Source organism: Akebia trifoliata, chromosome 6 (assembly GCF_017979445.1).
Source record: "Akebia trifoliata isolate Shusen 1 chromosome 6, ASM1797944v1, whole genome shotgun sequence".
NCBI lineage: Eukaryota > Viridiplantae > Streptophyta > Magnoliopsida > Ranunculales > Lardizabalaceae > Akebia > Akebia trifoliata.
Window position 1 is genome coordinate 13,817,225 of NC_141380.1, and position 15,553 is coordinate 13,832,777.

The 15,553-nt window shown below is 36.2% G+C and overlaps 1 long non-coding RNA gene across 1 annotated transcript in view; it reads left to right on the forward strand.

Moving 5' to 3' along the window:
* The window catches only part of LOC147400287 (uncharacterized), a 26,844-nt gene extending 19,549 nt beyond the window's left edge, over positions 1-7,295 (forward strand). The window contains exon 2 of the long non-coding RNA XR_015179287.1: positions 6,964-7,295. This is a non-coding gene — a long non-coding RNA (uncharacterized LOC147400287). The remainder of the gene's footprint in view (positions 1-6,963) is intronic.
* Positions 7,296-15,553: the final 8,258 nt, after the last annotated feature.

The window sequence follows — 15,553 nt, forward strand, 5'->3', positions numbered from 1 at the left end:
CAACCTCAAAACTGTCACTTGGATAAAAAATATAGGTCATAACGCGGCATCAAAATCGCATATCTTTTTGGGATAGGTACATGCATGAGTTTGAATGCTCTCATCAACTTTTTTGAATCCTTTACAAGTAGAATCCATTTGTGTTCCAGCATGTGCTTTCTATATGCATCTCCCGTCCGAAATCCACGACGTAGATTCTCATATATTCATTGCAGCTTTTAAGTAGGAATAAAATTTGGACTCATACCCTGAATTAGAATATATATTAAAGGTGAAGTCGTATTACCATTAATGTAGGGGTGTCAACGGATAGGTATCTGATCGGATAGTGGTATATCCGAATCCGAATCCGAAATTTTTTAGTGATATCTGAATCGATCGGATATCACTAAATAATATCTGAATTTGTATCCGAATAAATTATCAGATATCCGATTCAAAAACTATCTGAAACTTATTTACTATTCGAAAAGTATTCGAAACTTTTTTACTATCTGAAAATTATCAACAGAAAGTAAACTCAAGAGAGAGTACTGAAATTTATCGCAAAAACTCCTATCAACAAGTAGACAAGAATCAATCTCAATTCACTAACACGAGGGTTCTGAACATTAGCAGCCATCCAAGTAATCTGTAATATATTCCCAGACACAAATATAAGGTGAGCTATACATGCAAAAAAGAAGTAAAGGAAGCCCATGTTCTGATTTAGATACAGTTTGTAAGGCTTCAGACTCATATATCCTATTTCTTTATATTCTTGTTTAATCAACTGGTGTCCTTGGAGAAATAACCTTGGTGAGCCTTTCGGGACCAACAGTATCTTTGTGTACATTAACAAGGGCTTGAAATTCTTGACTAGTAGCTAATAACTAATGATAAGTTGCAGAACTTAGGATTTCCCCGCTCGACATTAACAGTCAACAAAATAAAACTTATTTCAATATGTTGGTTTAGATTTTAGAATAAGAGATTGCTTCATGATATTGATGGGAAAATGTTAAGAGTAAACACCTACTCTTTAAGGTCTTTGTCTGACATTAAACTGTCAACAAATTAAAACTTATTCTAATATGCTGGTTTAGAATAATAGATTGCTTCATAATATTAGTGGGAAAATGTTTAATCAACTCCAACTCTTTAAGGTCATTGAATGAGAATCATGTTTGGTTAGTGTGAAGTGGTAGGGAATTCTATAAATACCCCAGCCCCTCTTTTGTATCATTGGGCTCGATCAATGTAGTGTCCAAATAGAGGTGTTACACGAGAAGGTTGTGATGAGCTTGCCTAATTCCGAATGTATTATGGATAATTAAAGTCAACCACTTTGGGTCATACTTCCTATCTTGAGCTAAATCATCTTCAAAGAAGATCCATAAAAAAAAATTGCAAGATTTGAATTGTGAACTTACCACAATAGAATCAAATGCAGGAAGGAAATCGACTTGGTGGGTCACAAGTAAGATAGTCTGCCCTGCCAGAGCTCCAATTACATATTCCTGCCAAAACCCAAGTTAGCTTGCACTGGAAGACAATAGGCATAAAAGCAATAATTTTCATAAGGAAGAGAATAGATAGAATACGTTAAAAGGGCTCGTAGCAGGATGAGCATCAATTGCGCTAAAGGGATCATCTAAGAGATATATATCTGAGTCCTGATAAAGTGAACGTGAAAGTTAAACACGCTGCTTCTGACCACCACTAAGATTAACTCTTCTTTCTCCGATTTCAGTGAGGTCACCAACGGGTGTCATCTTAAGGTCTTTTATCAATGAGCACCTTTCTAGTGTTTCTTGGTACCTTTGCTTATCAAAGGGAGACCCAAATAAAATATTTTCTAGTATTGTTCCTGTCTGAATCCATGCCATTTGAGAAACATAGGCAATCTCTCCATAAACATTAGTCTGTAAAATCATGAAATGGGGAGATGTTACTCATATATGACAACTCAAGCTCTTCACAAAGAGGGGAACTACGTAAAATATGTAAATTATTTGAAATAATCACCAAGATGCATTATAAACTTAGTAATAGAAAGCAGTAGTAATCATACATGAATGCAATAGAAAGCATTATAAACTTATTTTTGTTGCTCTGACCTTTATTACTTATCATCCCCACAAGTTACTATGCATAGTTGTTTGTTAGGATGAGAAAATGCTAAATCATACACACGACCAACATGAGCATCAATCTGAGAAGAAAGGGGGCAAGTCAAACCATAGTTACAATTTTTGCCTCGTTGGAAAAGGCACTAAAAACTAACTCAAAACAGACCTCTAATTGTTGGTGCAGATCATTAGATCCTTGATATGAATATAAGTGAATCAAATGTTTTGTAAATGCAACCCCTGCAGTAAGAAAAACAATTGTAAAGAAGTACATAAAGGCATACATTAACCTAGTCCCCATTTAACCGCATGTCCCCATTAAATTTCCATATGGACTCCATGTAACATGACTAATAGATATCGACGAATCTTTGAAAAATTAAGCCTACATGAAATGCTCAGTTTAAGACTTCAGCATGAGTTTATTATTCAAAAATCAATAGACTTGAATATCAGGTCTAGTTTAGGAGCTTAGTTTCTCGACTTCTAGATCATAATTCTAAAAATTGGCAAAACTATGACTGTTTCTTCAAAAATTAGAGACTTCTTTCAAAAATGGAATTATAAATGCCGACTTCAAGAACAGTTCCTCAGCCTTATAAATGGTTATATCCTCAACTCGGATTTATTTGAAAAATAGTTTCTACACAATAAAATAACATGCAATGGGGCTACAGGGAGATGAGACAAATGCTAACCTATTTCTATAGAGTTGGGATCGAGGCCCATGAAAAAAATAGAAAAAACAAAATCCAACTATCAAGATAAAATATATCTCTCAAGGATAAAATCATTAAAATTCTAATTGACATAACTGAATGAATAAAAAAAAAATATCCCAATAAGAAATCAATTCCCCCACCTATAGTCACAAAATTCTCCAAATTAAGGGTTAGCCGATTAATTCGAAGAATTGACAAATTAATCGACAATCCCTCAATTAATCATAGAATATGGTACTATTTGTACCCCTCGCCTCCAAAATTTTAGTTTTTTCAACATTCAAACTGTAATACCCCAAGTTTCTACTTCATATCTCGAGGAAATCAAGTATTGAAATCTCGAGAAACTTTTTTGATAAAGAACTTAGGATAAAATACTCATATTATGTTTGGTTCATTATTAACGAAATCTAACTTCTCCATTGACCTTAAAATGGTTGAAAAACTTATTCTAGCCTGTAACTACACTTGAATTCGAGTTCAGACGAAAAAGTTATGAAAATCCTCGAATTTCGTGTTAGATGTGGGACCTAAAAATAGTGAATTCTTGATAGAGCGAGAATTTGTAAAATCTGAATACACCATTAGGTCTATGGCAAAAAATTAGAGGGAATGGAGTATTCATTCATCGAGTTCCGAGTCTGAAAAGTCAAGTTATCGTCAAAAATAAAAATAAAGGAAAAGTACCAACTTTGCCCTCAAAGTTTTAAAAGAAGAAAAAATCTGATTTCTTACTCATCACTTTTCTTTCTCTCTAATAACCCTCAAGCCCTAGCTCTTGGAGAACTAAGGGTTTCTACATTTTTCCCCTTAGATTCTTCGAAGTCGAGTTACCGTTGAACTTCGATAACAAAGAAGGAGTTGAAGTCGACGTCGAGCTCTACAAGCTCATGGTCTTTGAACCAAAATTCTCTTCTGTTCTCTCTGTCTCTCACCAAAAATTAGCAAGTGGGTCTTGACTCATCCCATTCGAGGGTTCATTTACTTGGGAAAGGATTATTTTTCATCATAAGAGAGAGAGGGGGTATTGTCTCTAAGAATAGTGCAGCCACCCGAGCATTTAGCATCCAAGACCACGAATCTCGACCTTCGTGCCACTTTACCTCTGATCAACCGTCAAAAGCTATATAGGTAGGATACCTTCCCTTTTACCCTCAATTTTTATGATATTTTCCATAGAACATAGATTTAACCATTGATACTATTCTCCTCTAAGGATGTATCGAAGAATCGATAAAATTCACATTTTTCGATTGAGTTAAGCATGATTTTAGATTTCTATCGATTTGATTCCATCTTAGGAATAGGAATTTGACATGTTTTTATCAAGTTTTAACATTCGTTTCATGCGTGGGTTGAAGCATTCGAAGAACGAAAGAAAAATCTGAAGAAATAGATCGAAAGATCGAAAATTCGTGAACTTGTTCAGTGCTGTCGGCAGGAACTTTCCATTTACTTTAAGTTCTTTAATGAAATTAAATTTTATCTCCCATTTTGGAACAATGAGAATGGTTTCAAGATCCAAATCTCAAGGGATCAAAATTTGAATTTTGGTTTCAAGAACAAAACGTAAATTTCGACAAGTTTTCAAAAGTTAACATCTTTCACATTACTTTAAATTAAGCAATAAAAGTTATATGGTGTCGAATCTCGTGTTCAAGGCTTTCATTTTTTAAAATCCATTTTTAATTTCGACAATTTTGAAAAATCACTTTTTCTGACACTTGGCCAAAATTTGACAACTTCTCAGCTTTTACGCCTTATGATTTTATCGCGTTTTTCGAGCCTTTTGACTCAATCAAAATCCTCTAATAGAATTGCTTGATGCCCTATGGGTCTCAAATAACTTTTAAAAAAATATATACTTTGATAGATAGGTAGGAAGTTAGATAATTGATTAATCGATTGGTTGATGAATGGATAGAGAAAACGTAGGTTCTAGACTGAATGATGGGATAGTGCCTCCAGTCTTATACGATGGCAATGCCACATAAGACATGATAGATGGATAGATGGTGTAGACATCCCATTTTTGCATCCGCCTGATTAATCAACTCGTCAACCCGATCGCAATGATTCCCAATGATGGATGTGTATTCAATTGCTTTATTACCAGATGTATTTCAGAAATCCGGATGAGGTATCTCGAATTGACAAAACCTTAGAAACCACGCTACGCTAGGAAAATACGACCTCAGAAACATAGAAATCATCATCTTGCAGACCAAAAAGAAGTTTCACGATAAAAATCACTAAAAATTGACTAAATTACCAAAATACCCCTAACCTCAAAACAACCCTAGAGCCTACGTTACACTTAGGAAAACTCATTAAAACATATAAAATAATAAATCGAAACCAAATAAATCATTTCACCAATTTTCACAGAATTCGTCAAAATTACGAAAATGCCCCTCATAAAGTTCACAACCATTTCACACAAAAAACTTCATAAATGACACAAACTAATATTTTTATTGAATTCCTTACGAAAAATCGATTCTAAAACATCCTAGAACATTAAAAACCGACTTGAAACGTGAAAAGTCCTCTCCGGGGGCAAAACGGTAATTTCACAATTTTCATAATAAAAAATTTCAAATTAATAAATAAAACATTAAATAATTAAAGTGAAACATTAATGAAATTATTTAAAAATTTGAACCAAAGAAATCGATCAATCGGATTTTCAAGTAAAATTGTTGAGGGTTCGTGAGATATTTCTTTAAGGACCCCTCCATTTGGGGGTCCAAAGAATTAAAGATATTTTAGAGGGGGGTTCTCCAAAAATTTAAAGTAAATCAAGCAAGACTAAGGTCAAGGTATTAAAGTCAATCAAGTGAGAACTAAAGTCAAATTCGGAGACAGAACGAAGCAAGGGAGTACGGTACAAGGAACTATTTTTATCAGATCTGAGGGAGCAAAATCCTTGTTATCGGAAAGGTATAAAATTTTTTATTTTTATTTTTATCTAGGTTTTTAGCAATGTGATTTATTTGGGAAGTTAGTAGAGACCGGCTTTGACCGGGCGGGGTTGGTGCCTAACACCTTCCAACCCCGTAACGTGATCCCCAGACTCTTTTTCTCTTTCGTAGATTAGTTTGCCTTTTTTAGAGTCAGTTTGGTTTCTAGACCTTAACAACTAGGTGGCGACTCCCAAACCTCAAGGGTCAAAAGCGGATCCGCGTACCCCACGGATCGAGGGCGTTCAGATGGATGGATAGATATATTGATGAAAGAATATGTGGATACTACTAGAGGACACTATCGAGCTTGTTTGTATTTTTACAAAAAGAAACTAGTATATATAGTATACAAACAAACTATTTTGTTATCAGAAAAAAATTGTAGAAAACCTAAAAAGAGTGATACGTTGCTGTATATCCGGAAGCGATGGGTCAATTTAAGATTATCACTAGTGTCATATGCTCTTTAGTAGTATAGGATACTTTGGAGCATATTACACCTTCTAAGATATGGGAATTTCTCCTACCTCTTTCTTTGAAAAATGTTGTGTGTAAAAGCGGTCTCTGTATAGTGTAGAGGTAGGCATGGTTCACATGCATTGCTTCTTGATAAGCTTCGACGCGAGGGGTCTGCTGGTTTAGTTAGTGATCACTGTTAGTCTGTAGTTATGAAACGGTCGACTTAACCGTTAGTTGAACTCGGTATTGGGTTCATGGTCAACGACTAGTCTGAGCCGGATAAATGATCATCCAACCGTGGTATGCTAGATCAGCCACAAAATCAGATTATAACGATGAGATTTCACGTTGAATTTAAAGTTTGAAATATTGGGTTGCCATAGTCAAGGCGATTATATTGGCGTAATCCTCTGCTCTCTTAACAATTACACCGTCGTGTTCATATTATGTATCTTTTCTTTATTTTTAATGTTGATAGACGATTTTCTTTTGAAAGTTGTATATGTTATTTTGATGATAGATTGAAATTATTGTAATTTTTTGCTAATTATTTTTAGACAATTTCTCGTATATTACATTATGAAAAGGCAGCATGATTCAACTATTTAGATGATTACTCGTGCATGTATGACTCGTCATTAGAACGGCGTTCATCCTACTGAGTAATATCCCCTTGTTACTCACTCTATCATTCACATTTTTCAGATTGCCCAGTTTCTGAGGAGCTTGCTTACAGGGAGCCATTCGAGGAGGTTCCCTTGGAAGGTTATGTCGATGATCTACAACCTCCATCAATTTGAAGATCACTTTAGGAGTTTAGATGCTATCTATTCTTTTTTATGCCAAATTTTGTGGGAAGTGATGTATTTCTTTTTTTGGAGTTGTATTTGGGATATGGATATGATGTTGAGGTTTGCCATAGATTGTGACTGTGACTATTTAGCTTTCGCTACTCTGATTTGAGGTAATTCAGTATAACTTTCTGTTGTATATATTTTCTTCATATCTTAGTATTATTATTCTTGTTTGGTTATCAAGTTGTGTGTATGTTTACCTCACACCTTGAGATTCTAAAATTCAAGAATCTGACACTGTCAGTGAGAGCTCTCGCTCAAGGACCTGACAATCTTTTAATTCGGAGAGAGCTTTACCCTCAAGGATCCGAACACCCCGACGAATTGCTAAATCAGGTTGCAAAATGAACTGTCACTAGCTTTGGCATTCAGATATCGCACTATCTACCAAAATAGATTTGCTATCTAGTTTGCTTCAACCCTCTGTCAAAGAGGGGCATCTGTAGACACCCCATTTTCGCACTCGCCTGATTAATCAACTCGTCAATCCGATTGCAATGATTCCCAATGATGGATGTGTATTCCATTGCTTTACTTTGTTACCAGATGTGTTTCAGAAATCCGGATGAGGTATCTCGAATTGACAAAACCTTAGAAACCACGCTACGCTAGGAAAATACGACCCCAGAAACATAGAAATCATCATCTTGCAGACCAAAAAGAAACTTCACGATAAAAATCACTAAAAAATTACCAAATTACCAAAATACCCCTAACCTCAAAACAACCCTAGAGCCTACGTTACGCTTAGGAAAACTCTCTCGAACACATAAAATAAAAAATCGGAACCAAATAAATCATTTCACCAATTTTAAAAGAATTCGACAAAATTACGAAAATGCCCCTCATAAAGTTCACAACCATTTCACACAAAAAACTTCATAAATGACACAAAATAATATTTCCATTGAATTCTTATGAAAAATCGATTCTAAAACATCCTAGAACATTAAAAACCGACTTAAAACGTGAAAAGTCCTCTCCGGGGGCAAAACGGTAATTTCACAATTTTCATAATTAAAAAATTCGAAATTAATAAATAAAACATTAAAGTGAAACATTAATGAAATTAATTTAAAAATTTGAACATAAAAAATCGATCAATCGGACTTTCGGGTAAAATTGTTGAGGGTTCGTGGGATATTTCTTTAAGGACCCCTCCATTTGGGGGTCCAAAGAATTAAAGAAATAATGGAAGGGGGTTCTCCAAAATTTAAAGTCAATCAAGCAAGACTGTAGTCAAAGTATTAAAGTCAATCAAGTGAGACTAAAGTCAAAATTAAAGTCAATTAAGCAAGACTGAAGTCAAAATATTAAAAGTCAATCAATTAAGACTAAAGTCAAAACATTAAAAGTCAATCAAATAAGACCAAAAGTCATAATAGAATTCTAATTAAATAATAACTCTATCTAATAGAGTTCTAACTTAAAAACAATTCTACCTAAAACAATTCTAATTAAAACACAATTCTACCTGAAACAATTTTAACTAAAACACAACTCTAATTAAAAGATTTCTAATTAAACACTAACTCTATCCAAATCAACCTTAAAAAAATTCTATAAATAGAGGTGCTCACACCCTATTTTCGGATCAAATCATAAACCCTAAGATAAGTAGGTCTAGAAGCCCCTATAGCCCCCCATAAACCTTAGTTTTGGAGTCCCAACTCCTTACCTAACATCCTCCCTTCAATTTTAGTCTAGAAAACACCTAAAAGCCCTCCAAAAACACCCTCAAATCCGCAACAAACTTGAAGAGTTCAGATTCAGAAACAAGGAGATACCTTGATCTAGGAGATCCGAAGTCAAATCCGGAGACAGAACGAAGCAAGGGAGCACGGTACAAGGAGCTCTTTTTGTCAGATCTGAGGGAACAAAGTCCTTGCTATCGGAAAGGTAAATTTTTATTTTTATCTAGGTTTTAGCAATGTAATTTACTTGGGAAGTTAGTAGAGACCGGCTTTGGCCGGGCGGGGTTGGTGCCTAACACCTTCCAACCCCGTAACTTGATCCCCGAATTCAGATTTTTTATGGTAGATTAGTTCTTTTTATCCATGTTAGAGTCAGTTTGGTTCCTAGACCATAACAACTAGGTGGCGACTCCCAAACCTCAAGGGTCAAAAGCGGATCCGCGCACCCCGCGGATCGAGGGCGCTTTCAATGGCGACTCCACTGGGGACATTGAGGATCAAACTTGAAAAACCCCAAGTATGGGAGTATCGCTAAAATAACCTAGATTTTTTAATTTTCCTCTATTTATTTGTTTATTATGTTTTTTGTTACTTTTTACCTTATTTTATTTTTCGATTATCGAGCATGTGTTTTAATTTTAAATATTTGATTTCGATATACTATTCTTGTGAGTCAATCAAGGGTTATCGAACGTGACCCTAAATAATGAAGGACTTCAGAATGATTGGTTTTATTGGAGATGGTATGATAATTGGTGGATCATGATGCTTGATTCTTTTACGTGTGTAGGTTTTCTTTTTATTTATTTTTTATTTTTAGGGTGTAGGCAATTGATCAATTGATAGCATTTTCATTTTCTTAGTTTTTGTTAAAAAAAATTTTTTTCTAAGGAAAAAGAGTATGTATTTAACTTGTTTTTCAAGTAAAATAAACTCATTTTTCCTAAAGGTAGTGCTGTCCATTGACAGCAAGAAAGAAAAAAGTTTCAAAAAAAAAAAAAAAAGTTTTTTTAAAGTTCTGTTAACCACACAAGTTGCTGGAATTTTGGGTGCCCCTAGTGTTTAGTTTTTTCTATTTATTTTCACACCCACTAACAGCATTGATGTGTTGGTGTGCGATGAGTGAAAACTAATTTTTCCTATTTCCACATCGTCTTCTCCAAAGAGAAAACGCTGGTTTCACGTTGTTTCAATAGATATTAATTCGGTCTCTCTTTATGTGATCGATTGGAAATCAATCCAAACCGATTTAAAATTCCATAATGATCGTTTTTCTCTTGATTTCCAAAAAGAAAACGCTGGTTTCACCGTTGTTTCAACAGAGATTAATTCGATCTCTCTTTATCTTATCGATTGGAAATCAGTCCAAACCGATTTAAAACTCCATAATCATCGTTTTTCTCTTGATTTAAAGATGAGAATCGTCCTATCCACTAGAGAAATAAGACTCCATTCGATTTGTTCCGGTCTCTTAGTGAGAACCCGATGTATGGGTTTCGAATCTGAACCATGAACATCGCTGCACTTCGACCAAAAGTGGGAAATATCGTGGTCATTAATAAGAGTGAACTTAGCCAGCGATTCTGTTTCGATTCTACTCGTTTTGCTTACCCAAAAGACACTGTAAATGGAGCATGATTTGAGTCCTTGCTGCGATTGGTGCGGGTCTCATAACAAGCCTGATTAAATACCTATGTTCTACCTTCTTCATCGTGGGATTTAAAGTGTTCGTCCCCTTATTAACTATATTTGTAACTTGGCCAATACTTGGGCTGCCAGCCCTGGTTGCAGTGACTCCATCCCTTTTTGGCTGTATTACTCAATTTGTTTTTGAACGTGGGGATACACTGGCAATGAGCACTTGGGTCTTCATTACTTTGAGTCCATGATTCACGACTTTGGGTCGGACCCGACCCAAAGTCTTTAATTGTGTGGTCGATTTGCTTTATAGGGGAGGTGAGTTGGAGAAGGCGTGGAAGTGAGTAACGGAGATACCCTTTGGAGTTAGTGATATTAGCAGTATTTATATGTGAGGGGTTTGCCTAGTGGTTGTACAGAACAGGGAAATGTCGAGATAGGTAAGCTGTCCCCTCAAGGGGCCCTTTGAATTGGTTTCCTAAAGTGCAAAGATTTACATTTTGTTATCAAAATTGCATGTTAGGATGGGTATGTAGGGAGTAGAAGGAATGCTTGGCCACGGTTTTAATGTTGTTTTACTGTTTTGGTGGATTGTGTTAGTTGGATTTGTATGGTAATTTGAAAAAAAAAAAAGATTTTAAAGATTGTTTTATCAAACAAACTTTGGAAGAGACCCACATTTTTGACTTGCATCTTGTTTTTTTTAAAGTGGGGCTATGTTTCTCGAAAGGTCAAGTCTTTACGTTATTCCTTATTCAATGTGGGTCTCACTCCAAATTTGGATAAATGATAAAATCACTTTCCTCAATTACCAAGAAAAGTTGTGTGACTTCATATGTGGATGGCCCTCAAGCTAAGCCAACCTCATAACCTAGTAAGTTTTCCTATACTAAGGGAAGGTGAGTTCACCGTGTGCCACTCAAAATTACCATCTAATGTCATAGGCTTGTGGAAGCCGAAATTTAAAGAACTTTTCAAAAGAAAATTTTCAATTTTTATTTTGAATTTTAATTACAGATTTGGGATTTTGTAATCGCTCATTTTCAAAAACCGTGGATCAAAGAAAACAAATTTAATGTGAATTTTATTTTAGGACCCAAATTTTTCCATCAATATCTATAAGGTTGTGACATTGGATTGGACATGACGAACCACGTGGCTTAATTACCCTTAGTGATTTTGGAATCCTAATAGGTTAGTAACCCAAAATTTCATCGAGAAATTTGTTGAGTCCCAAATTCAAAAATGCAAAAAATTCTTAAAATTCCAAGGAAAACAATAAATTTTTTTTTTGCACGTGTTTCAATATTAGATCTGATCGATTATTCTATGTTATGTTCGTTAATTGATTATCTGAAATGCCATGATCTTAATGGATATATACATGCTTTGATTTCGAATTGGATATTTTAGATATTTCTATATTTTGATCAATATTTATTCAAATCCATATGTTGATGGTTTGATTGGTTTGATCTGGCCCATAGGCCCACGTGTTTGAAAAAGTCCCGGGCACACCCCGCCCTGCTTTGCACACACCACATGCACGTTTACTGTTTTGCGCACTTACACGTCCCATATAGCCAACGTGGTACTAGTGCGTGGCCCGATCTCTTCAGAGATGCGAAGTCATTCATGAAAACCACAACTCCAGTCACGTACCTTAAGGTATATCAAACTGGGAACGTCAATACCATCCGATCAGGTGATTCTGAGAGGTATATTGATGCACCCAGGCTGGAGCGACCTGAGCCTTTGTCCTATTGTGTGCCACACAGTCACATGTCCCGATTGCCAACGTAGTACTAGTACGTGGTCGGTCCCCTCGTGGGATGCCAAACCATTTATGAAAGCTACAACTCTTGACTCGTACCCGTAGGTATAAAAGGTAATCTAAGTATATCAATTGCACTTCTTAGTCAAAACCGGTGCCTAAGCAAGATCTTGCCCCGCTGTACCCTACTGTACGAGGGGGATAGACTACGTCTATTCTAGACAAGAGGTATTTAAGTGGGCCCTTGCTCAGCATTGTGCGCCACCTCTCAACTGGAGATCAAACTGGCTGTTTTTGGCTTCAGAGAAGTGAATTGAGGTTTTAGATTATCACCTATACGGTATATCAAACCAAGTCACCACGTATCGAAAAGTATATAGGTGTGCTTGGGCAAGGGTGGCCAGATAAAAATGCATTGCATGTAGTAAGCCTAGAGTCTAGAAACCTTTCCCATAGGTCACGACTCGAACTTATCGTGGGTGTTCCCGGGTTTGTTTATTGAATGAATGCCTATTGTTGGATGAATGTATGTGAGTGATGTGAATGATGAGATCAAAGTGCATGATTGTCCTCAAGGATCAAAGAAATTTTATTTTTGAAAATTAAAATGGGTGCACCGACCCAGTAAAGAATCCATTCTCTTACAATAATGACCCAGTCCATCTCGATTCAACAATCATGATGGACCGGGCCAGTTAAATCAAAATGGAAATCAAATTTTCAAAGAAGAAAAAAGAAAATATTTTTCAAAAAAAAAATTATTTTCCAAAAGAAGTGTTCTTTAGAAGAAACATTTTCCAGAAAATATTTTCCATAAGAATAAAATTTTCCAAAAGAAAATAAATTGATCTCTTACATGGACCATTGGAAGAATACTAAAATACCCTTTTGTGTCAAACCAGGATGTTAGCCGCCGGCGATAACCCAATCGATCAGTTAGTCAAAACAACCGTCATAGGAATGCACCCTGTAGAGAAGATCAATTTTGGGAGATTCATGTTGAGGAGTGCTCTTTACTTCCATGAGTTTGAGATCGACTGGAACCTCTTACATGTTATGGCTAAGCGATGGAACCCCTATCTTCACATATTCCATATGGGGTAGATGCATTTATGCCCTACTCACGAGGATTATTGCGGCATCATGAGAATATCCACTTCAGGACCCCTAGTCAGGCCCTCATTGAAGACCGGATATTCTGGCGAACTCGCCACAAGGCTAAATATTTCCAAGGAAGAAGCCAAGGTCTTAGTCAATGATGGGAGATTGAACTTAGTACCTTTACTGGGCCCGTATCGCTCCCGCAGTCACCCTATCAATGTAAAACCCGAAACTTGGCGGGCCACTAGAGACTATCGGTTGTGCTTAGGAATCCTAGCTCAATACATACTGACCTCCAATAGTGATGGCCAAACTATCCCTGAGTCCTTCATAGATATAGCGTCTCAGCTCTCAAGGAAAGTCAACCCAGTACCTCTCATCCTAGCTGAAACCTTCTCAGGATTAGATGCCATAAAAAATGGTGAGCGAGAAAGCTTCAAGGGAAGCCCCTACCTACTCTATATGTGGCTTTGTGATCGTCTCAAAATCGTAGAACCTCGAATATGGCCCAGAACATTTTTCCAAGAGAAACCTGTTAGTGCGTCACAATTCAGTCAAAACTTGGAGTAAATGGTTAGACTCTCGCCTCGCCTGTCATATCGATTTTAGGTGCCCTTGGTGGATGACTGATCCCCCTGTTCTAGGAACCAAAGGATCCTACTATGTCTGTCTGATTGGTTTAGAAGAAACATCTTTTTACCATCCTAATCTAATCCCAGAACAGTACGATGTACCTATAGAGTTATCCTTACCTCAGCATAAAGCCTTCTTTTCCCCCGAGCCTTTGACTGAAAAGTTAGTACACCTCATTGAGAAAGCTTGGAACAAGCGCACCTTAGGGTATCCAGACGGACCAGCAGAATTCAGAGAGCAAGTTGTTAGAGCCAAGAGGGTCAAGCCTGACAGCAATCCTGATGACCATCAAGACAAAGCCAAGCGTCCATGTAAAAATAGTTCAAAACAAATTTGTTGAAAGATGTTTAAATAAGAACATATTGTTTATCGTTTTCAATAAAACTATCTTTCTTTTCGAATGGATATTTATTTTCTTTTCAAATACTCATTGTGTGAATGGATTAATTAACGGATTGGTGCACAAAATTCTATAAAATCTCAGGGTTCATTTAAAATTTTATCAAGGGGTGACACTGAAATTGGTTAAATTCACATTCAAAGAGGTTTTAAGGGTTGTCACTATATCTAAGCTCAATCGTCTATCGTCTAGCTAGGGTTGTAAATCCGGTCAGTTAGAGTAAACGTCAATATCAAGTCAACAGTCAGAAATGACCTCAAAATTTCTCAACATCGTCCAGTTGTTCTTTGAAGATCATAGTGCTTCAATCCTACTGGTTATAAGCAATATCTCAGTCCTCAGTCCTAATCAAACTCATGTGTGTACTTGTCTTGAGTTTTCATGAGTCATTTGGGTTAGCTCGAGTCATTTTTTCTAGCAAGGTCATGTCTTCCTTAGATTGAGTCTACTCTTTCCTATTGAGTCAAGTTAGTTCATCGAGTCTATAGAGGTGTCTGTTGCCCCATCTGAAATTAATCGGATAAAAGAAATTTTTGAATATCTCGAGCGTATTAACGAATTAACTAATAATCTAGCTTCAAAGACAAGAAGATAAGAGTCGGGCTCAAGAAAGCAAAGGTCATTGACCTCGGAACAGAAATAAATTCCTAAAGAGATTCAAATAGAAACCATCTTATCTCTAGAGGAACACAAGGGGATAATGAATTTTTTCAGAAATTTCAAAAGACTTGTTCGTGTGATCATATGAGGGTATGTTAGGTACAAGCTTGAGTGTTGTTCAGCATGGACTAGATACTCGTCTATATCAATGGAATCAAAGAAGATGTTATAAAATGTACCAGTACTATCCTCACTACATCTTGAGTTGCAAATCACATATTATCAGTCGATATAGGGGTACCTTTTGAACTGATCTCTGATAATGGGTCGTACTTCAAAGCATAAATCATTACTCTATGTTTAAAGTTGAAGATCCGGAAGCACAAATCATCCCCCTACCATCCTCAGATCAATGGAACGGTTGAAGCAGTAAAAATCTCAAGACAATCATCGTGAAAATGTATCAATCACATATCACACCAGGATTGGCCAGAAAAGTTACCATTCCATTATGGATATATTACACTTCAATACAGTCTTCTACTAGAGTTACTCTAGTATGATATGGAAGCAATCTTACCGGTTAAAAGGGAAAATCCTG